Consider the following 23,693-nt stretch of genomic DNA (forward strand, 5'->3'; position numbering starts at 1 on the left):
ATCTTTGGAATTTCTGTTATTTCTTTTTGACTTATGATTTTCTTTCTTAGAGTGGGATCTATTTGCATCGAGTCTCAAGCAACAGTGTTCATGTACGAATTATTTAATAATTATTTAATTCTTTTTCTGTTCACTGTTTCATCGTTAATCAATTGCAATTCTAAATTCTGTTGGTTGATTTCTTTTGTGTGATAGCGTTGTGATATAATTCTATATTGTCACTTAGGTTTGAGTTCAGAGAGCAGTATAAAAAGGAACGTCCAGACAATAAATTAGTCACTGTTGTGAGTGTCTAAAATGATTCTCCCTTTAACTAATTAGCTCATTTCTGCTGAAGCTGCAAACATCAATATGAAGGTGCCAAAAACTCTGCTGGCTCCTCGATAACCTGTCGGTCTCTTGTCTAAATATATATATATATATATATATATAAGTTTACTTGAGAAATTATTGCACGTATGGACTTAAATGTACAGGTGATAAATTAACCCAAGCTAGCTTGTTAGCCACTTGGATAGCCGAAAAATGACTTTATTTAGTTATATATAGCCTGAACTTTCTTCTGGTATATTATTTGAGGAAACAAAATAAAAACCAATGACTTTATTTGAGGATGAAAGAATATTAAATGAATAATAAATTAAATAAAAGAAGTCAGGTCAGTGTCTTACAAAATCTAGGTATAATAGAATTTACTTGACTATTCACACGAGTTTTGATTATAATGCACAGCAAATGCATCGAAGAGAAAGGAGGAGGGAGAGAAAGAGTGAAATAGAGAATTGTTCATTCTAAGATGTTCTTTACCTTGTGTCACCCATCTCTATTTATAGTTGAGGGAGGCCACGTCTGAAAAGCGAAATCAATCAATAATAATTCACCTCATTGTGAAAGGAATAAATTGATTAAAATAATTATATTACCATTATTACGAAGAATTACTTCTCCTTTTAGAATTTAATTAGAAATTAATCAAATTAATTTTAGATTCTGGTCAACTCATCATTACAAGATTTAGTCACATTCTACTAATGGCTTATCAAGGGCAGATTTTAAGCAAATTACAATGAAGGAAATATCTCTCCTGAGTCAATTTGAACATGAAAACATAGTTCAGTATTTTGGCGCAAACAAGGTATTCTGATCATTAGTTGGCAAGTCTCTTTTATTCCCTCTACAGTATGATATTATTGGCTGCCTATATACATTTTTTTATTGAGGCAATTTAATTAAGGATTTTGTAAATCGCCAACAATCGACTTAGTCGAGAGTCAACTTTCCTTTTAGTGTATTGATAATTGTGGAGAAGGGCAACTCTAGTAATTTGTTTTGTTTGTTGGTTTGTTTGTTTTTTATGGAGAGGATTGGATAAAATAAACAACCCTAATGCTATAAATATGCAAGAATGTGAGATCATGGGGGCTGACACAAGGTGATCAACAACTGTATTTATTTGATTGTTTAAGATGGCATAACTAATAGATTGCTTTTCTTCTGAGTTATAGTGTTTAATGTATCATAAAAGAAGTAAACTTTTTCATCAACCGATTCCAGTTCTTCTACCACACAGATGAGGTAATTCTTTTTGCAAAAATATGGACTATGAAGTTGATACATTTATTTGAGAGTGTTGCAGTTTAAGACCCTTACATCAGCTTTCTATGCAGCGGCAGAACCACGTTGTGCTTGGAGGAGGCCGTGGCCCCCCCAAGTTCCGCCACCTAATGATATAAGGAGTTGCAAGGTATCCAATTATAAACTTTAAGGTTCCAATTTACAGTATTATATAATTATGGAGAGTTTCATCTGATTGTTTACGTGTCACTACAAGGTAGTATGGTATTGTTGATGTGACACTGTTGCAAAGATAACGAGGTATGAACTAATTAGGAACTGCACATTTTTAGTAAAAGAGTGTTGCCAATCATATTTTTTTATGATTAATATATATAGTCCCTCTAATCCTATTTATGAGGTTGATAAGAAGAGATAGTCCCTCTAATCCTATTTATGAGGTTGATAAGAAGAGAATTTCTTATTTCTATTGATAAGGTATGTCATTGGCATTTTATCATAAATTTATCCTGTTATCTTTTATTAACTATTGGTGAGAAAAAATATATTATTAAAACATGCATATTTAATAAGGACAAATTTAAAAACATATTAAATTTTTAGATAAAATTAATTAATTTTAAATTTTTCATGTATGTATTTTGTTTAAACATGTTAAAAATGACTTATAACTATTAAAATGTGAAGGAATTTATAAAATTTTTTGTATAACTATATGTAATTTATTTTCTATTAAAAATTTTTGGCCCCCTTTAACATTGATGCCCTCTTTCTCTGTGTCCTAGTTTTGAAGAGAAAAATCACACCAAGTGCTTCTTGCAATTCTTCTCTCTCACTCATCTTTTTTTTTTTTATTGCAAATAAGGCAGACATATGCATTGGTTTCTGTTCAGCTTTCAATCCTTCACTGTTTACCTTGAAGTTTTTTATTTGAGTAAGTGAATTCTCATTGGACCATACTCAAAATTCCATTAATAATGATTTTTCTTTGGCCTAAAAATTTCCTTTTATAATGATTCATTAGCTATTTTCTTTCTGATTGCCTTAGTCCAGTTTTGATTTCTTGACACATGAGGTATATACTGACTTTTCAGGGTGAAAGCACACTATATATTTTCCTTGTGCTTTTAACAAAAGGATCATTGGCAAATCTCTATCAAAAGTATCTTTAAGGGATTCTCAAGTTTCTGCATACACACGGCAGATTTAACGTAATAAAATTTCTGTATCGATGAATTCCGATTTTCACTGATAAATTCAATGTACAAAACTGGGCTATATTTACATGAATCAGCATAGGGAAAAGTTAAAAAGCCAATAAAGTCTCATAAAATGCCAATAGAGACTATACACTAGTTGCTTAGAAACTAATCCTATCTAAATGAATATTTACAATAAATGATGAATAATAAATTTCTCATTTTTCCTATCAAGCTAAGTTTGTTTCTTTTATATATATATATATATATATGGTGAATGTTTCCTTATATCTGTTATCAATTAACTAGCTTTTCCTTCCAAATTTTGAGTTAAAGATAGAATCAAGGACATTGTCAAGAAACAATATAATAAAATGTTTCCTTAGAGATAGAATCTAACTTCCAATACATCCAGGGGGAAGTATCTTTTGTAGAAATGCTTACTTGAAGAGTGAACATGATTAACTTTTATTATTAAAGATATTGTTCAGACTCTTTTGTTCTTTTGGGTTTTGTGGAACCAAGGTTGTCAAACTGTGACAAGAATGTAAACTTGGATTATAAATTCATTAAAGTTTACCTTTATTAATAAATAGCCATTATAAGTATATGAATATTTTATAATTAAAATATAAAATATGACCATAATTTGATTTAATATATATATATATATATATATTAAATCATTGAAATTAAAGTATCATACTTAACATAGAAATTTCAAATCAACGAAACTTATTTTTGTTATTTCTTGTTTTCTTTTTTATTAATATTAGTTTTTTCTTTTTGAGTTTTATTTTTCTTTGAACTAGGTTATATCACATCTATAGACCAAACTCTACCCAATATATACTCGACTCACTCAACTTAGTAAAAAATTGATAAGTTTAGCAAGTTTAACAAAATTTGCATCTAATTTAAATTTATAAGCGAGGTAATATGATTTTATAAGTTACAAATATAAAAATGGTAAAATGTAGAGCATCAACGCAAAAGTTTAATTGAGTTTATAACTAATCCGAATTTATGAGCAAGTTGATACAATTTTATTAGCAAGAAATGTAAAAGTGATGAACTCGGAATGTTAACTTGAAAGTTTGAAAACAATTTGTGAAACCATTCTATAGCCAATTGACTTTGGAAAAACTCCTTAGATGAAAGCTGAATCAGTGCTTGGAAATAGACATCTAAAATATCTTGATTTACCCGGTTTTGCTGAAATATAAATGTTCAATCTAATTTTTCAATTTAAGGGACATCATATTGGTCAATGCAAGTGGATTAGTAAAGCTTGCAGATTTTGGATTGGGAAAAGAATTTTTTTTCCCGTTGAAAACTTCCGAGGAAAACAATTTTTCTTGGAATAATTTAAGAGAGACTCTTTCTCACGGACTAATTTGAGAAAACTTCTTTCAAAAATATTGGAGAGAAACTTTCTACCTTATTTATTTTAAAAATTTATGACTTATATTGGAGTAGAACACATTGACCTTAGGCTTCACCTTTAGTGCCTACTTTATAGTTAGCTGAACTACAATGAATTTGATATCTGAAATTAACAAAATTAAATATATATTACTAAATATACACTTTTACAAAGCTTATATTATTTTATTTAAAAACTTTATTTATAATATAAAGGAAAAATTAATCTTTTAGTCCTTTAACTTTTAATTCACTTATAACTCAGTCCCTCAACTATAACTTATTGTGACTCAGTCCCTCAATTATGACTCGCCTATAACTCAGTCTCTCAACTTTTACATCACTTACAATTTAGTCTCTCAACTTTTATTAATTTTTTTTTTCATGTTAGCTTAAATCTCACATTAATGAGCAAGAGGAAGGTATTTTAAAATAATATATGAGTATGTTTTTTATCCCTCTTATTTGATAAGAAATTTTAAAAAAAAAATTAAAAAATAAAGACCGAATTATAGGTAAATCAAAAGTTGAAAGACTAAGTCGCAGCGAGTTATAGTTGAGAGACTGAGTTACAAGTAAATAAAAAGTTAAGGAATTAAAAAACTAATTTTTCCTAGTATAAAATATTTTTCAATAAATTTTATTTATTTCAACTTACAAAATAATTCTGAAATTTTTTAATAATTTAATCAATAATTTTATAATATTATTTTAACATGGTTTAAAATCAAATTATATTAATTTTAACTATTTTTTAATTAATATAATTTATTTTTAATTATATATTTTTCAATTTTAATTTTTTTAATGTTATAAAAATATTTTTCTAAAATTATTCAATATAATTTACAATTATATTTAAATTTTTATTTTTAAGATAAACACTTATAGTTGCAACAATTTATTGTCTATCAATGAAAATTTTGACAACAACTTTTTTTACTCACTAGGTGGTCAAAATGTTTTCCATTAAAAAAAGAAACAATTGTCTAACAAACCTATCAAAAATGTGAACTAAAGCAATATTCTTACACATTATTCTTGCAATCAATAAGATTACAACTTAATGTTTTTTTTAGGGTTGCTTAATTTTGTATATTTCAAAATATATATATATATATATATATACATTTGCATAAATATTTTTTCTCAATTGAAAAAAATGAAATATAATGCAATTTAATACTATAGATAATTTTTTATCAAACTTTCTTATATATTATAAATGTTAGTGAATGTATGACAAATTAATATTCATATTATATAAATCATAATCATATATTATATAATAATACAACACTCTAACATAGGTTTTATCTATATATATACACAGGCATATATATATATATATATATATATTTACAAGGGTTAAATGTTATTTTTGCCTATCAACTTTGCCTAGAACGTCACTGGACATCCTAAACTCAGTTATGGGTTATTGTTATCTATATCATTATCATCATTAATGTCTAAAACTTGTGCAAATAATATTCACGGTTTATATATTTATATTAGCAAATAAATTGGAACAATATATTAATATCTCAATTTATAGCCAATAATAACTTTTTGGTTTATTTGGTTTCATATCACTCTTTGAACACTAAAATATCATAATATCAAATGTTCATAATAATTTTTCTCACACAAATTGACCACAATAAATTTAAATACCACAAATTAATCATCATATGGCCTTCCAGGCATACAACCTCTCAAGCATATAGTTAAATCTTTTGGCTTTACAATAAATTTTAGCATCTTTCTCTAAATTTATGGCCTTGGGCATCATAATTACTTTCCGCATTGTTTATAATATCTCATGCCCTTTTTGGCTTTATAACCAATTTTGGCATTTACTTTCAAATTAAGAATTAACATATATTTGTATATATGGCTTCTGACTAACATTTGCTCACAATTTTAATCACCATGGAGATATTGCTATTTCAACAATTATGGAAAGACAATTTTTTTAATAGCCATGACAAAATATTATTGGCTTTCAGCTATCAATTTCTACAATACAATGTGATCATAGTCATTATCACTCTCAGGCATATCTGGTGCTTTTAATAGTGCGTTATCAATTTTTCCATATATTAATCTTCAAGGTTATGTCAAAAATTTCTCGAAACTACAAGTTCTTTTGTACCATTTGATGTTTGAATCAATAGCCTTCAAGGCTTTGATATTTGTAACCAATTGGATGATCAAAGTGTGACAAATTTGTCTTTAGGGCTATTAATTTTTAGTGACATGATTATTTATAAGCTATTAGTATTCAAGACTATAACAAAAATATCTTTCAATGCTATTTTTTATTGGTCCCATGAAATGTTTGAATCATTGGCATTCATAGCTATAGTGTTTGTACCAACAAACTTTTTCTAGCCATGCCATTTTATTGGCATTGGATCCACAAAGTGTTCCTTTATAGAACTACTACAGAAGTGATATAACTTCTGGTCATGTAATCATAAAATATATCCAAGACTTTATGGCTGATAACTTCAATAAAATATCGATAGATATCCAATTGAATATTGTATACATGAAAGAATAGAACTTTAGATGTTAATTAATGATAAGATTAGAAATATAAACATGAGATAAAATGTAAGCATAACGTAAAGTAAGGATAAAAGGTAAATTCTCATACCTCAATTTGATGAACATGAAACTTCAATTACCCATTAATCAACAAAATAAATATCTTCATAGAAATTGCTAGGCCATCATTCCCTTTAGACAAATTGGAAAAACCTTACCACCATTTGGATTATACTATCGTCATGCAATGAACACAACTCATCAAGTATTGACAATATGTCCTGAACTAATTTGGTAGAGTGTCTTGCTGATAATGTGTCATTAAAACATGGCAAAAGAAAGTAGAACAAGAGAATAGCAAGACAAGAAGAATTGCGGGAGGAAACAAGGAACTATATTTTATTTACTTGGGTTGGGTGCATAATGCTTAGTACATTGCATCTATTTACATACCTTCAACCATTAAAGTCTAACCTTAATGTTACAAAGGAATAAAGAAAGACACAATCTATAGTATAGTATGTAACATTTGGAGGTTATATGGCATTAACCAAGCAAAACATTTTCTAAGTCTTTCATTGCCATGTTATGGGAGATGAAAAATCCTAAACATTAGGAATTATGGCCATCAACGTATATAATCATATAATATTCATAATTTATATTATTGCATATATATATATATAGTACATGGGAGTGTTGTGCCCATTAAGGGCTTGTTTGATTTATTCTAAACTAGAAATGTATGTTTAATTTGAAATTAAACTGTCTAGCGTGCTTGGGTGTTGTTTGAACTATTACCTATTATTTTGTTCCTTTTCAAGTATGCTAGTTTATATTGATATGAATTGGATTGTGAAAATGGTTTTATATGATTACTCAAATCATTTCAAGCATGCTTGTGGCACTATTAGCAAAATATAAATTATTGAGGAAATTTAATGAGGTATCGTCCATTCCTCTCTAAAATATCAAATGAATGAGAAAATTAGCAAGGGATGTTAATTTTCTAACTCGACTTAAAATTAGCATGAGGGATTATTAACCCCTCTCTAAAATAAGATAATTAGCAAGGAAAATAGTGAGGGACTATCACTTCTCTAAAACAAGGTCATTAGCAAGGAAGATAACAAGATATTTTTTTACAACTCTTTAAAATGAGAAAATTAATGAGGAATTAGCAAGGGATTTTGTACTTCTCTTTAAAATAACATAATTAGTAAGGAAATTGGGGAGACATTTTTATATCTCTCTAAAAATAAATAATTAGCAAAGAAAATAGTAAGACATTTGTATGCCTTTCTAAAAATAAGATAATTATTGAAAATTTAAAAGTGTTGGCAAGGACTTATGTCCTTAACTAATTACTAAAAAATAAAATGACTTTAAAAAAATTTTTAGTTATATATTTAATTATTTTTATTTAAAAATACAATTCAAATTTAAAAATTAACTAAAATGTGCATAATAGAATTATTTAATATTCAATATTTTCTTTATTTTAAGTTAATTTTTCTAATAAAAATAATATTTTATTAAAAAATATAATATAGGGTAAGTGACAATGAAATACCTTTAAAATAAGTAAATGATACATAAGTATAGTGAATTGTGATAATTATTTTCTAATCTTTTAGAACTTGTTTGTCATTTTAATTTTTTTTGTGGAATGATATATTTGCCCATAATCCCTTCCTCCCATCCTTCCCCCGGCTTCCTTTGTCTCTTGTCCTCTTTCCAGATAGTCTGTTTCGTGTTCTTGGTCTGGAATGACATGCCACGCTTGGACTTCCCAGATCATCATCATTGACCTTACTCAGAGTAATCTCTCTTGTTCGATCTCTCCCCGAATCCGTTTTGACCATCTTGAACCACTTGAATCTTGGTCGGAATGACTTCACTAGGAAAAATGCAATTTTTGAACTCCGTGAACTTAAAACTCTAGGTATCAATCACATATCTTCTTCAATTCAATGGTTATAGCGACAACTTTGTTGATCCTCTGCCTCAGGAATTCACCAGGTTTCGATTGCTCGAGAGGTTGAACCTTGGTGGGAGCTACTTCAACGGTATGATTCCTTCATATTATGGGAATTTACCCAGATTGAAGTTCCTTCATATGGTTTGAAACTCGCTCACAGGATTAACTCTATTTCACGAGATGCGTGCGTTGAATATCAATCCCGATTATGCAACATTGGCAAGTGCAGTGGACGCCTCGCTCTCAATTGGGATCTCTCAACTTCGGATATTGGGTGCATTAACAACACTGATAACCACGTGTGGTGAGGTAAAAATAACACAGGCAATGTTTGATAATATGTCCAGACAAAATGTTATAGTACAGCCACAAATTTGCGATGAAAGTGTTTTGCGGTGGAAGTGTAAGCTAATCAAGCTCATTCTTCTTTGATAATGATTTTGAAGGAGCTTTTCCAGAATCCCTAATGAATCGCACTTCACTAGCAAGGCTTCGAATCCAAAATAATCGGCTTAATGGATCCACACCTGAGGGTTTTAGACTCCTTCCTAATCTCTCCTTCGCCAATACGAGCAATTTTTTTTTTTTTTTTGGGTAAAAACTACTAGTTTGCTTCTAGTTTGTCAGTTATCAGTTTCCTTGATTAGTTTTGTCCTTTTCTGAATCATGCAGACAAGTTTTTAACTCTGCCAAAGCTGTTTAGTTGACTGGTCCTTCAAATCTTGAGGGAACTTTCATCAGTTACTGATCTCTTCTCATATAAGAGATCCACTCGTTACTTTGCTTGTTGGGCCTTTTAAAATTTTCATTGGGCCAGCCTTTGGGCTATTTACTTATTTTCTTCTTATAGCAAGCTTTAAAATCTTCAGTCTTCTAACTTATCTGCTTGATTCTGACTATGGCATTGCTAAATGTTAGTGTAGTGTGGTCTTTGTTATCCTTATATGCTTGCTTTTGTATGTCAGACTTCTTTGTTGGGCTTTTAGATTGTCATCTGAAAGCCTATTGTAATTGTTTTCTATGTTAATATATATATATATATATATATAATTTACTTCAAAAAAATAACATATGTTTAATTTCTCATACAATAATATAGGTGCATTTCAGTTTAATTGGTAGAAAAAAAGAGCATGACGCTTGGAAAATGTAGGAGATCAAGGATCCCCGTCTTGGTCTTGGCATGAATATAATGAAGATATGACATGGTAGTGAACAAGCGATGTTGCATTAGGTGGCAAGTGACATAGCATGAATCACCACACATGTGTCAAGTGATAAGGCATGAAATGGTACGTGACATATCATGAACCGACCCACATGTGGTGGGTGGTGAGGCATGTGGTGGTAAGGGATATTGCATAAGTTGATGCACACATGACAGGTGATATACCATAAGGTGGTAAGGTGAAGGCATTAAGTGGCCATTTTTAAATATAAGCATGTATATCGAGTTCTTCACTAAATTTAGCAAGCCTTTTTTGTATGTATTTAGTGGGGGACAAAATCCCTTGCTAATTTCCATTTAGTGATGCCATTTAGTGAGAGATTTGTCCTTCACCAAATTAGTTTTCTCTAGTAGTGTGGATATTTGAAATATTACAAGAAATATGTTTTGTTCTTTTCAACCATGCTTGTATGTGTAGAACCTTGTGGATGTGATGTGCTTATAAGGAGTATAAGGGTGGATATTGTGATCTATGGTGAATGTGATGAAAGATTTTTTTTTTATTCTATTAATGTCATATGCTATAGATCCACTTGGTGCATTGTGGATGGTCCTTTGTTAGGGCCCCTTTTTCTTGGTTTGAGATTGTGGGACATCAAACACCTCCTTTTAAAGAGGGGAGTCTAGTTTTAAAAATAATGCACTTTTGGCCAATTATATCTTCAAGCTAGGCTCTAGCTAACCCTGTAAGGTGAATCGCAGGACATAAGGTCTGGTCAATGATTACATCACTTGTTTTTTATGGTCTAATGATTTAAATTTCATTGAATTTATTGTTAAAACAATATTCCCTATTTGTAAATATATTATTTTTAAAGGGACGTCAAATTGATTTGTTAGTATATTTAGAATCTTCATTTGTTAATGAGACATTACATATCGTTTATTACCTCTTACATTTTTCAAGTGAGTGTTCCAATAGGTCACAAAGGAAGGCACCAAAGAGTTAAGCCTGTAGGCTTTGATTATTCTTCAATTTTGCACATGTAGTTTGTTTTATTATTTTTCATGACCTAGGATGAATTTGAAATTATGTGTTTTTAGTATATTGATAATCTAAAGTCAAACAAATGATTTTATCTTGATATGTTTGTGAAATTGGGGTGAACACCTTTTTATATAAAATATTATTTAAAAGTATTTGCATTAATTGTTAGGCTTCCCATGGAAATAATTGGGTTTTTTTTAACAAAGGAAATAATTGGTTTTAAATGTCCTTATCCTAATGTTGGTTTGGAAACTTTGAAATTCATATTTAATTAAATGATAGTGAGTTGATACATTTATAATTTAGTTGAATGAGGATGTTACATAGGATCTCACAAATTTACACCTTAAGACATCATTTTATATTATGTAGACTAAATTTGATTCATACACAAGAATTCATAAATAAATTAGATGAATATTTAAAAAAGAGACAATGACAATTAAGGACCCCATAAAACCATTAATTACAATTAGAGATCCTGAATTATTAAAATTTCAATAATGTTGGAAATAAGCTAAAACTAGTTGTGGCATGGGTGAATGAACCAAAATATGGGTTAGGACATTGATTAGGTGCTTAGTTGTTATACTTGGCACTTTTAGTCAAGAAAGAATTGACTTTGGATGCCTTAAACTGTGTAGATTTCTGTGTGCAGCAAGTGGAATAGCTAGAGAGAGTTTTGTGAAGTGGTTGTACATAGGTAATCCTTTCTTACAAATAAAAGGGTTGAGGTAATCATATATTTTATCATATTTATTAACCATCATAACTGTGTAGAAGTAAACGTATAAATATGCATCATTGCTTTGTGAATTTATGCTTGATTTGCAATATAAATGATTTCAGCATGAACTTGATTTATGAAATGAAAATTTGATGATTACTGGTTTTATTTGATGTGTGTGTGTGTGTGTGTGTGTGTGTGTGTGCGCGCGCGCATGTATGTATGTATGTGTATATGTACATTATTTAAGCGTGGAATTGAGACAAGACTTGTGTGAAAAGCATGATCATTGGGGGTGAAAGTTCACCAAGATATGTGCGGATGTGTGTATGTGTAAAGATGTGAGTGAAACAAATTCATATTTAGGCGGGCACTATGGGACATTTGGTGCAACAATATACTAGAACTGTTACCATGGGACATTTGACAGTCTAGTAACTCCCTAGTGCCCTCAGGGTACAGTTAGGAGTCCACAATACCTTTATCACAAGCATGTGAAATGAGGCAAACCATAGTCCCTAGGTAGGATAAATTACTTTTGGCAAGGTGTTTCTACCACTAAAGGCATGCTTGAATCAATAAGTGATTAATCTAATAGAGTCTATGGTTTCATGGCGGGGAGCTTTGAGGTTTAGCGGATAAATGATCATGCTAATAGAAATGATTGTACAATGATTAATTTGTGAAAATGATATATCAAATTACTTTGCTATATGAACTATTGATTTTATTTTTATACACTTCCATGTAATTGTTTATGTTAATGAGCATCTAATGAATTATATTGGTTACTGAGGTTATTATCTCATCCATGGTTATATATACTTTTCAGGTCCTAATAGTAGTAGCGTAAAGGGGAAGGATATGGTCTGAGTCGATATTTCCTCACTAAAGCCCTTTTGTAAGAATTGGTGTAATGAACTTGTATATTATTAGTTGTGATCAAGCATATAAGTTGCCATAAGAAATCTAGTGTAGTACATAAACTTATGAATGCAATTATGTATGATTTTGGTATCCTAGCCCATAGCATAGGTATATATATGTATGTGATGTGTCACGCCCCAAAAATAAAGGGTGACTGGCACGGGTGTAAACCACTCTCACATTCCTGTAAGCCTCCAAATGGATATTTATTCCCTTTTACAAAAGAACAGAATAAAATTTAATCAAATCACATAAGAATTAAAATAACTTCTTTAAACTCGATATCATAAGAGAGTGTCGATATTTTTGTAGAAATTTCAGCAGAACCTCCCCTATAACTAAGATCTCCTGAAAACTCTACAACAAAAATTCTTACAGATAACAGTATAAATCAAGAGCGTAGCTCCCTCTAGCCAGCAACCAATATACAGACCAAAAATAAGATTTATCAACAACCTATGTGGAGTATATACTCTTTCTTTCAAATCAAAAAGACATACAAATTATATATTTACATTAAAGCAACAATACCAATCAAAAGGTCCACCCACTGTAGCTTGTTGCCCTTTAGAGGTTGATGGTAGGATCAGCATCAGCTAACAAATCTAAGACCAAATAAATTTTTCAGTGAATAGCATTCCCATGGTAAAATTCTTAGAATTTAAATCAATAAACTCCAATAATGGTGTCACTAGTTAAAAATGATTCCACAAAGATTTGTAAGCCTAAAAATTATATCCACAATTGTAAAATAAGAGTAAATTAAAAAAAATTTGTTATCATGCTTAAAGAAAACAATTTACTCACATATTCCTCAAAGTGGTAAAATTGTTAGCCAAAATCATGAAATTTAAAAACACTTTAATCAACATTTAGAATTTTGAGAACTCAATAGAACAGGTTACAAACGTGAACACACAGTTCACGAGGGTAAATAACTAAACACAGCTTATGCCACGAAAACAAATGTGGACACACCAGTCCACGAGGGTAAGTAACCAAACACAGCCGAAGCTATGAAACAAACGTGGACACACAGCCCACGAAGGTAAATAACCAAACGTGGCTCAAGCCATGAAATCAAACGCAGGTATAAAGCCCACGAATACTAAATGTGAGAATAAAACTCATGAAACAAACTAACTAGTATTTAACCACAGCGCACTATGGGCTAATGGAACTGCTGTTAGCAGCAGGGTTCTATATAGAGTTCTCTTAGAAATCTCGTTTCAAACACACGAGAGAAATAATCATTTTTGAAGTCAAACTTTCATTCTCAAGATCAAACTCGCATAAATTACTTCAAATATATGAAATTTGCCAAATCGATACATGATAACGAATGTACAAACTTGTACTAATCATGTAACCAAGAAATTTTTGAAATTTAATAAGCAAAGGAGCCTTCATCAATATTAGAAATATATTTCTTGAGAAAATGCACAAATCATAATGTAACTTTCCTTCATCGTTATTTCAAAATTTCTAAAACTAACATAATTTATAAAAATGAAATATTTCAATAAAAGATTTTCAATAAATAATTATAAGGAATGCTATTCACTTGTTGAAGTTTCAAATTCTCAAAGTGTTCCTTCTTCAATTTCTATCAGGATCCTCTTCTTCCGCACGTCTTATAAGAATATTATTAAACAAAATTTAACAACTCGTCTTTAATTTACAAAGACTTCCTTCTACTTCGCATATATCAACCATTATCATTTAAAATTCGTCACCAAAATTCATGCTTTAATTTTTTTTTTTCTTTCAAACCTTCTAGTAGGCATCTCCATGAAGTTAATATTCAAGTAATATATCAAGACTATCCTTTTCCAATCTTTCCTTAATAAATTCTTTAACATGAATCAATCCAACCAAAATCTAAATTCTATGCCACTCACATACATATTATTATCAGGCTTCTTTAATGTAGTTTCCTGCCTCAAAATTTCTAGCTTAATTTCATTTTCATTCATTTTTTTATTTTTTTTTACTCATCTTCTTGACACACGTATGGACAGCAGCAAAACAAAGCAAAAAATGTTGAAACTTCACACATATGGCAGCAACAGCACATACTTCCTTTAAACACGTATAACATGCTAACAAATAGAAGGTCGAAATTCCCTCACCTCAACTTAGCCGGCCTAAACAGTGGTGAACCAGGAGAAAAAAGAAACGGAAGTACTCTTGAACGCTGAATAGGGGAAGCTATAATCTGAATGTTATCACCATATCTAACAATGGAAGAAGAATGATTCAGCCACACAAACACAAGCTCATAGTAACAGCCTTTCAGCACTCAATACTTTGTGACTTCACAACCCAGAATAACACAGATGGATAACACACAGAAAAAATGCAAAAACAGGGAGCACAAACCATTAAAACAGAGCACAAAGCTCGCGGTTGAGCCAGGAAAGGAAAGACTCGTGAGAAAGACCTCCTAGCCTCAACGATCTGGTCCTTTATTTCATCTACAACTCAAATGTTAATGACGCAGGGAAAGCAATATATCGAGAAGGAGAAAAAAAAATTAGAGTCCACACACATGGACGAACGTTTGAACGTCACTAAATAGTAGGAGCCTTCTCGGTTGTCGGTGATAGCCAGGAGTAAATAGGGGAGAGATGGTCGGTTATGGTAAAAGGTTAGAGAGCATTATTGAACACTCTTGAACTCTTTCTCTCTCTGTGTGTGCACTGACTGGATAAGGAAGAAATAAAAGAGATTTATCACATGAGGAAGAGGGCATTATGGTAATTTCATATAAGCTAGAACCAACTTATATATCCCTATCAATATTATATTTATTTATTTATTTATCTATATATATATATATATTTTGGGCTATTACATGATGCAAACAGTAATAAATATTTGTAAGTATGTTTGTATGAGAATGGAAATGAGAAAATTGGATTATACCCAAAAGTAAGTTATTGGTAATTCGTAGGACAAATGTGTGTTTGAATGTGTTATTGTTAATACAACTACTCCATCAGGTGTTAATCGTCTATTTAGATTTGTTCAAGGCCCTAGAAGTGGCTAATGATGTGTGGTTCCATTTAGATATGCTCAAGTGGTGAAATTTTGATTTAAAATAGTCAAATTACACTTGGGGTGTCTAACTTTTGATTAAGATATCATATTAGAATGAAACCAGTGTCATTGGTTTGAAACAAGTTTCGTATGGGCACTTGATTCACTCCAATCCAATATTGGATGAGGAAATAGTGCACTTTACACCAGAAACTACTATTTGACAGTAGATTCAAGTGTTATGCCATGGTGCATAGGCCTACAAGCTGTGACGCATGACACAAAAAGTAAGAGCTGTGACTCCGTGCCACAGGCTGCGGCACATGGCTCAATTTTGTGTGAACTTTATTGTCTACTCTAATTTCTTTGGTGATATATAAGGCTGAATTGAGTGCTTTTATTGTGTGCTATTTTAATTTGGCTATATTATCTTTCTAATGATTTTGAAAAGTTTTATGTAGGGATCCTAACCTTTTGAAAAGAAGATTTTACATTACATGGATGTGATTACGTGAAAAGTTGCATGGTAATGTCAATTAGGGTATTACAGTTTTCTTGATGCTTCAACTCAATTCTTAGAGCAGCATTCACAACCTGTGAATAGCTAGTAAAAAGCTCCATCATAACAGATATTGGATCATGTATCTCCTGGGGTAAACCATGAACAAATGTGCAAATCCTTTCTTTCTCAAAAGGCATAATGTGAAGGGAAAAAAGAGGAAAGCTTTACAAATTTTTGATCATACTCCGATATAGACCCAGCACATCTCAAATTTAAGAATTCTTCAATCCTGGCATCTCTCTTACTTTGTGGAAGATAACATTAAAGAAATACATCCTTGAATTCTTCCAAAGACAAAGACTGTATGCTTCTATCCTTGACACCTAGAATAGTTTTAACCTATTCCTCTACTTCCCTACTAAGTTGAAAAATAGCAAACTTCACATATTGCACATCTGGGAACCTCAAGGTTTGACCCCTTTTTTCAACACCTTCAAGGAATGCCATTGGATTTTCTTTTTCATTAGTTCTAGAGAAAGTAGGAGGATTCAACTTAATAAAATCAGTCAATTTTGCTATGGCAGTCTCTTCTTTAGTAACAATTTCTATTTTAGTGTCATATATAAATGATAAAACACCCTTATGAGATTGAGGGTTTGAAGGTTTAACCTCAAATAAAATCTCTTAAATATGCTTATCAGATCGATCAACCCTAATTCTGGCTCTCCTAAGACCCTGCCCTTAACCACAAAGAGGTAATTCATTTTTTTTTTATGCATAGGAACCTTCATTCAAAAAGGAACAAAACAAAGGGTACAAAGACACCAACAAAAAAATAGAAACGAAAGTAACTAAAAAACCACCAAAAAGAAAACGACAACAACCCAAAATCTAAAAAAAAGATGGTTGGCAAAAAGCATAAAATCACAAGGAATACTAAAGCCAACTTCGTTAAAAAGTCAGCCATCCTATTCTCCTCACAATAAACAAAGTTGAGGTTAATGCTCTAATTCCTACACAATAATCTCTTTGTCAACTCAATGATATCCATGAAAGGATAGAAATTATGGTTGTCCCTTGTGATAAGCGAGATAGCATGTGCACTATCACAAAAGGCCTCCACGGTCCTAAAACCCTTATTGCAACAAAACTCAAGTCCCTTAAAAATACCATAGATTTTAACAATGGTAGCTAGAATACTTTCCATCTTGCAATTAAAACCTTGAATCCAATCTCCACTTACATCTCTCACGGCGCCTTCACAGGAGCTACGACCATCAGCTAAGGTAGAGCCATCAGTCTTAAACAATATCATATTCTCATGCAAGGGATATCTATTTAAACTTGATTTTAAATTATGCAACATAGAAATCTTACTTGAAAACATGTAATCAGTAGCTACCTTAAATAAAAGAGAGTAGGGCTCTTCAATCCTCACTATCAATTTCTTGGAAGAGAACTCTGCATCTATTCCTCCAAATATTTTGAGATATATTCATAAAAAGATAATACCAAGGCACACAATGAGTACTACATAAACCTACTTTCTCCTTGTTCTAATCAAACCAGTCACATCTATCTAAACTAAAAATCTTTCAATTGAAATTAGGGCGCACAGACTCAAACCACTAGTTTCTAGCATGCTTACAATCATGAAATAAATGCATAGTATCTTCCACTTTCTCACATCTAAAAAGGCAAAGGCTTGAAATAGCATGTCTTCTATAGATCTAAAGGGCTATTGTATGGGCTTTATCATGTATAAACTACAAAAAAGGTTCTTCATCTTCTCTGGGATGTTTCATCTCTAAACTTGTCGCCATATGGGTTCACAATTGTCCGTCTAACCTATAAGAAGAAAGGAATGACCATATTTTATAGAAAAGTTTCCATTAGGTGAATGGATCCAAAAGTGTTTATCCTCTTTGCTCTCCTCACAAGAGGCATGTATGCTAGTAATATAGTCCACAACAGATGTAGGTAGCTAGGGATACATTTTGTAAACATCCCAATCTCCAAAAGGAAGAACATAGTCACTCACTTTCTTAGTGATATCAATAAATTCTTTCTCATGTTCCACAAAGTCAATGAGAGGCAATCTATTAGGGGTCCATTTATCAAACCAAAAAGTGGTTTGATTACCTAAAAAGATCTTCTTACCTACCCCTAATTAGAAAGAATTCTAAAGTTTGTATATGCTCCTCCATGTGATAGAGTCACCCACCCTCTTCTTAATCTTTAAGGTACCTCCTTCATCATATCGATACTTAAATTTTAACATTTATACCCACAAGGCCTTTGGGTTTGTAATTAAACCCCAACAAAGTTTCCAAATGAAGGCATGATTTTGATGTTTCAGGTTTTAAATTCCCAAACCTCCATTTTCTTTATGCCTTTAAAGGACATCCCAGGCTAAAAGATGCACTTTCTTTAAACTATCCTGTTCACCCTATAGAAACTCTTGACTTACTTTCTCTAACTCATTCAAGATGCTGGTAGGAAGAAGAATAGTCTACAAGTAGTAGCTTGGCAAAGATGAAATTACTGACTTAATCAAGGTTACCCTTCCTGCCATAGTAAGAAACTTCCCTTGAACCTTGACATATGATTTTTAGCTTTCATCAAGATGGGCAGAAATAGACTATTAGTAACTCATCCATGGGTAAGTAGAATGCCCAAATACTTACCCAAGTTACTCATCAAACCAATATCTAGATCCTTACTAAGCTTAAGAGCTCTATTAATATGGACATTAATAGAGACAAAAAGTCTAGTCTTCTCCTTATTCATTTTTTGGCCAGAGGCTTTGTAAAATTTAGAAACATACTTATTCATCTACGAGAAACTTCACTAAAAAGACCAAGTCATTAGCAAAGAATAAGTGTTAGAGAAGTGGCCCATCCTTTACTAATTGGATAGGCTGCCACTTCCCTCTTGAAATTTCATTAACAATGATATGACTCAACTTTTCCATGCAAATCGTGAAGATGTAAGGGGAGATAGGATCCCCTTGTCTCAGACCACGAGAAGACTTAAAGCTTTTAGAAGTCTCTCTATTCCACAAAACTTTAATTGAAGGGGTACTGATACAAGCCATTATTATACTGCACATCTTGTCACCAAAACCTACCTCTTCTAAAAAATCTTTAATGAAGGACCATTCAAGCCTATCATAAGCTTTCTCCAAGTCTACTTTAACTAAAATGAAGCCCTTTTTCCCACTTTTTCTCATTATGGAATTAATCACCTCTTATGCTATAATAACATTATCGCTACTTTGCCGTCCCACGATGAAAATACTCTAATGCTAGCTAACAATCTTGTCCATAATAGGCTTAATTCTATTGGCAATAACCTTGGACACAATTTTATAACTCATTACAAAGAGAGATAGGTCTAAAATCTTTCATAGTCTCATGTCTCTCTACCTTAGGTATGAGAAAAATGTGAGTATTGTTAATCCCTTCCACTTTCTCCAAGTGAAGAAAAAAATCTTTCACAAGAGAAGAAATTAAACTTCCTAACACATCCCAATATTATTAGTAGAAAACAACTTGAATGCCATCTAGTCTTGGTGCTTTGAATCCACCTATCTCAAAAACTACTTGTTTAATGTCCTCGTTAGAGATTTCCTTAGACATAAATGCAATATCCTCACTTACTGAACTTGGAAAGGAAACATAGATAGAGTAAGGGCTTGCATTCTTGGTTCTAAATTCAAGAGGTCATGATAATACTTTAAAGCCAATTGTTTCAGCTCCTCCTTATCAAAAACCTAGCTACCCTGATCATCCTTGAGAGCTTCAATCCTATTCCTTCTTTGTTTAATTTTAGTAGTAGCATGGAAGAATCTACTGTTCCTATCCCTCCAATTAAGCCATTTGCATCTAGATTTCTAGTACCATAGTAACTCTTCTTGGGCTAAGACTTTATTATAATCTTTCCAAAGCTTTACTTCCAACTGCTTGAGGTATTGGAATCTCTCCTGCTTCTAGCCGATCAATACCTTCAATTCTTCTCAATAACTGATTCTTTTTCTTGAGAATATCACCTACTCTGGATTTATTCTAGTAAGTTACAACAGATTCAAATTTTTTGATCTTATCACACCAATTTCCTTCTTGCCAACATTGTCTAACCAAATCCCTAAAGCCTTCCTTAAGGAACCAAGCTGCTTGACATTTGAACAGAGACTGTCTTTGACGAACATCCTGTTGGTTTGAATCTCCTATAAGAACAAATATGTAATCTAATCCAAATTTAGCTAAATGATAAGCCTGAAAATGGGGAAAAGAGGTAGCTCGCTTGAAATTAGAGAAAACCCAATCAAGCCTTTCCTTTACAAAGTTATTATCCCACGTGAATCGATCTCCCACAGTAACCACTTTTAAGAGACCTGATTTAGATACCTCATCATTGAATTGTTTAACAGATAACACATTAGGAACGGCACCCCTAACTTTGTCTTCAGTCGACAAATATGCATTGAAACAAACTACTACCAACCAAGGACTCATAATACTGTTTCCTAGCAATTCAAGACTGTTCTAGAGACTTTTACACAACAAATAATTAGTCTCTCTATAAACAAAAGTGAGCCAAAAAAAACTAGAATTATTCACCAATTTAACCCGTACATGTAACATCTGAGTATTAGAGCACACATACTCAACTAAGAGACAATTGCTATCCCAAAACAGCTAAATCTCCCCAGCATACCCCATGGCTTCCACTCTAATCTAATTTGAAAAGCCCAACTTTATAGAGATCATGTTTGCTTTATTACCACTCACTCTTGTTTCAAACAAGGCCATAATATTCACATTTTTCCTTTTCAACAAATCTTTAATTGTATTTAGAAAGCTTTTAGAAGCAGCTCCTCTATAATTCCAAGCTAGAACTTCCATTAAATAATTAATAACAATGAAAATTAAAACTAAAAAAACTTATACTTATTGACCAATAGACTCCGTACTAGTCTCAGTACTAATGGTGGTATCCCCACTTGACCCTATGTCAACAGCTTCAAAAAATTATTCTTGATTTTCATCTCCTTCACCCTCAATGTGATCGAATATATTAATCCCAACAGGTGAATTAAGCGGTCTAGGTTAGTGACAAAGGGAAATAGTTTCTACCTCCTTAATCAATTAAGAGTTTTGTTCAGAATGGATTTCCCTATTAGTATTCATATTAACACCCTGTGTTCTATTCTAATAATTAAAAACGCTTTAAAAACACCATGCTTAGAGAAAAACAGACCCCTACATATTGCAGGACCTTCAACAACATTATGTTTATGAGCATTTGTTGATCTCTTCAGCAATAGTGAAAGCATCTTGGTTCATGTAGCTTGGCTTGATTTGAACTCACTAATCTTCATTGGAGAATTTCTCCTCAGTCCTCCTTTTTTCTTCATTCTTATAGAGCCCAAATCTTCATGTGGATTTGAATCAAAAGCTAAAGACTTAAACATGAAAGTTTGGTCTATACTTTTTAAACTCTTGCGGCCTACAATCCCATCAGAAGAGACATAGCTACTTTTATCTTTTTTCCTCCTCTCTTTACTTGGCCCATTCATATTTAGGTTCAATTTTGAAGCAACAAAATTAAAGGAATTGTCTTTTTCTATTGAGATATGATAACCTAATATAGACTTTCGGCCCACAATCCTTTCAAACGCATTACTAACCTGATCTTCTTGAAAATCACCCTTTAGCCCCTTTCCTTTCAACCTGATTGGTATTTCATGTAATACACTACTCGAAATCTGTGCTTCCTTACCCACTCTTGTTGCAGGCTCACTATCTTTCTAATTACTAGCCTTCTACACCTTTTTTTATCGCCATTCTATCACTACCTATTTTTTTCACAAAAGGTGTTTTAGACGTGCTAGATACTTCTTCCTCTCCCATCTCCACAAGAACGCCATATCTAGACATTTTAGCAAGGTTCTTCACTACTACTGGTTGCTTTTTCTAGTATGATTGATCTTGTATCTAAATATATCCATTTCTTGTCTCTTGTCTAAACTATCTAGGCTTATACATTTTTTCTCTAGCATCCAGCCTCCATACCTTTCACATCCAGAAGAACCTATGAAAGGATCACTCCACCAAACTTTGATTGACTGACATTAGAAGTATGACTTTTTGGCGAGTTCATCTCTGCGTTTTTCTCTATTGAGCTTGACTCTATCTTCAACTATGGACATGTTTCTTTTTTATGACTATACTTCCCATAGTTAAAACATATCACTTTTAAACCTTCATACATCATAGTAAAGACTTTTCTTTAAATGACAAACCTAGAGGATAAGACCTTAGTTAGATCTACTTCAATACTTACTCTAGTGAATCTGCCACCTTCCATCTTGGCTGACCAATCATTCATCTTAACTAGAGTATTTCGGTCTACTTTCAAAACTTTTCCAATCTTTCAACTTCTCGAAGCATATCTTTTGTGTAATAGTGTTATGGGAGGATAAGAATTCTCACCCAGATAGCAAGTTTTTAGACTTTGTTGTTAAACGGATTAAAGTTAGGGCTCCAACATTGCACCACTAAATAATGGCCTTAGATCACTTAAGGTCCTTTGTTTAAAAATTTGAGATGCAGCTTCATGTTTTCGGTCCTCAACAAAAAATAGTTATTGGCCATGTCTATAATTTTAAACTCATTTGATCCCAACATAACATTGAGTCTCTTCCTTATATCATCCAGACGTATTATTTTCCCTATAAGTGTTAGAATCAACGCATCTTTGCATAGCAAGCAGAGTTTGTTCCATTATGCATCATTCATTTCAACCTTAGGTATTTCATTAAAGCATTTCTTCTAGTTTTCATCCCGTTCTAGAAAAACTTCATTTTCTTCCTTCAACTAGTCTTTGAATAAAGCTTTAAAGTCCTCTTCAACCTCCATGTAGTCCTTTCCAACTAAAGACTCATGATATGAGACTTGAGATTAGGTTTTAGAAGGCCTCCCTTAGTACTCGCAGCCTTTTAAGATTTCAATGCACCATCTTCAACCATTTCAACATCAATATTCCTAACACCGGACTTTTGTTTCTCTTGATCATATACCTTATTGACACTATACTCTAGAGCATCTTCCTCATCCTTCAAAAGCCCACCTTCACCATCTCCAACCACTTTTCCATAGGGACCCCTCACCGAAAAATGAAATCCTGCTCTCTCACTCTCTCGCTCATTGCTCTATTTTTCTCTATTTTTTAAGATAAAAGGCAATTTATTTTGTGAAGCATGATAGAACCCTTTTATTAATTGTTACCCACTTTTATTTGTCAATTAAGACCCTTTTATTAATGATATATCACCTTCAAGTGCATTCATTGCATTAGATTTGAAATTTTGCCTAAGTTTTTAGGTTCAGTGAATTAAGGGCATTTTGGTCCAAAAAATGAACTTTTGAGAAAATATACAAGAAAAATTGACAAAGTCCATTTTATGTCCAGTTGATGAGTGGTGAAATTATATTTTTAAAATTCATTTTAGTTTGGGAGTAATTAAATAAAAAGTCAACAC

General features: G+C 31.9%; 1 long non-coding RNA gene across 1 annotated transcript; it reads right to left on the minus strand.

Moving 5' to 3' along the window:
• Positions 1 to 12,941: 12,941 nt before the first annotated feature.
• On the minus strand, positions 12,942 to 15,330 carry LOC129316420 (uncharacterized). Its single transcript, XR_008594791.1, has 3 exons — positions 14,986 to 15,330; positions 14,736 to 14,840; positions 12,942 to 13,208 (listed from the first exon to the last, which is right to left on the minus strand). It is a non-coding gene; the product is annotated as an uncharacterized LOC129316420 (long non-coding RNA).
• Positions 15,331 to 23,693: the final 8,363 nt, after the last annotated feature.

Source organism: Prosopis cineraria, unplaced genomic scaffold (assembly GCF_029017545.1).
Source record: "Prosopis cineraria cultivar Desert tree isolate PC_DT_omini unplaced genomic scaffold, ASM2901754v1 PC7, whole genome shotgun sequence".
NCBI classification, from domain to species: domain Eukaryota; kingdom Viridiplantae; phylum Streptophyta; class Magnoliopsida; order Fabales; family Fabaceae; genus Prosopis; species Prosopis cineraria.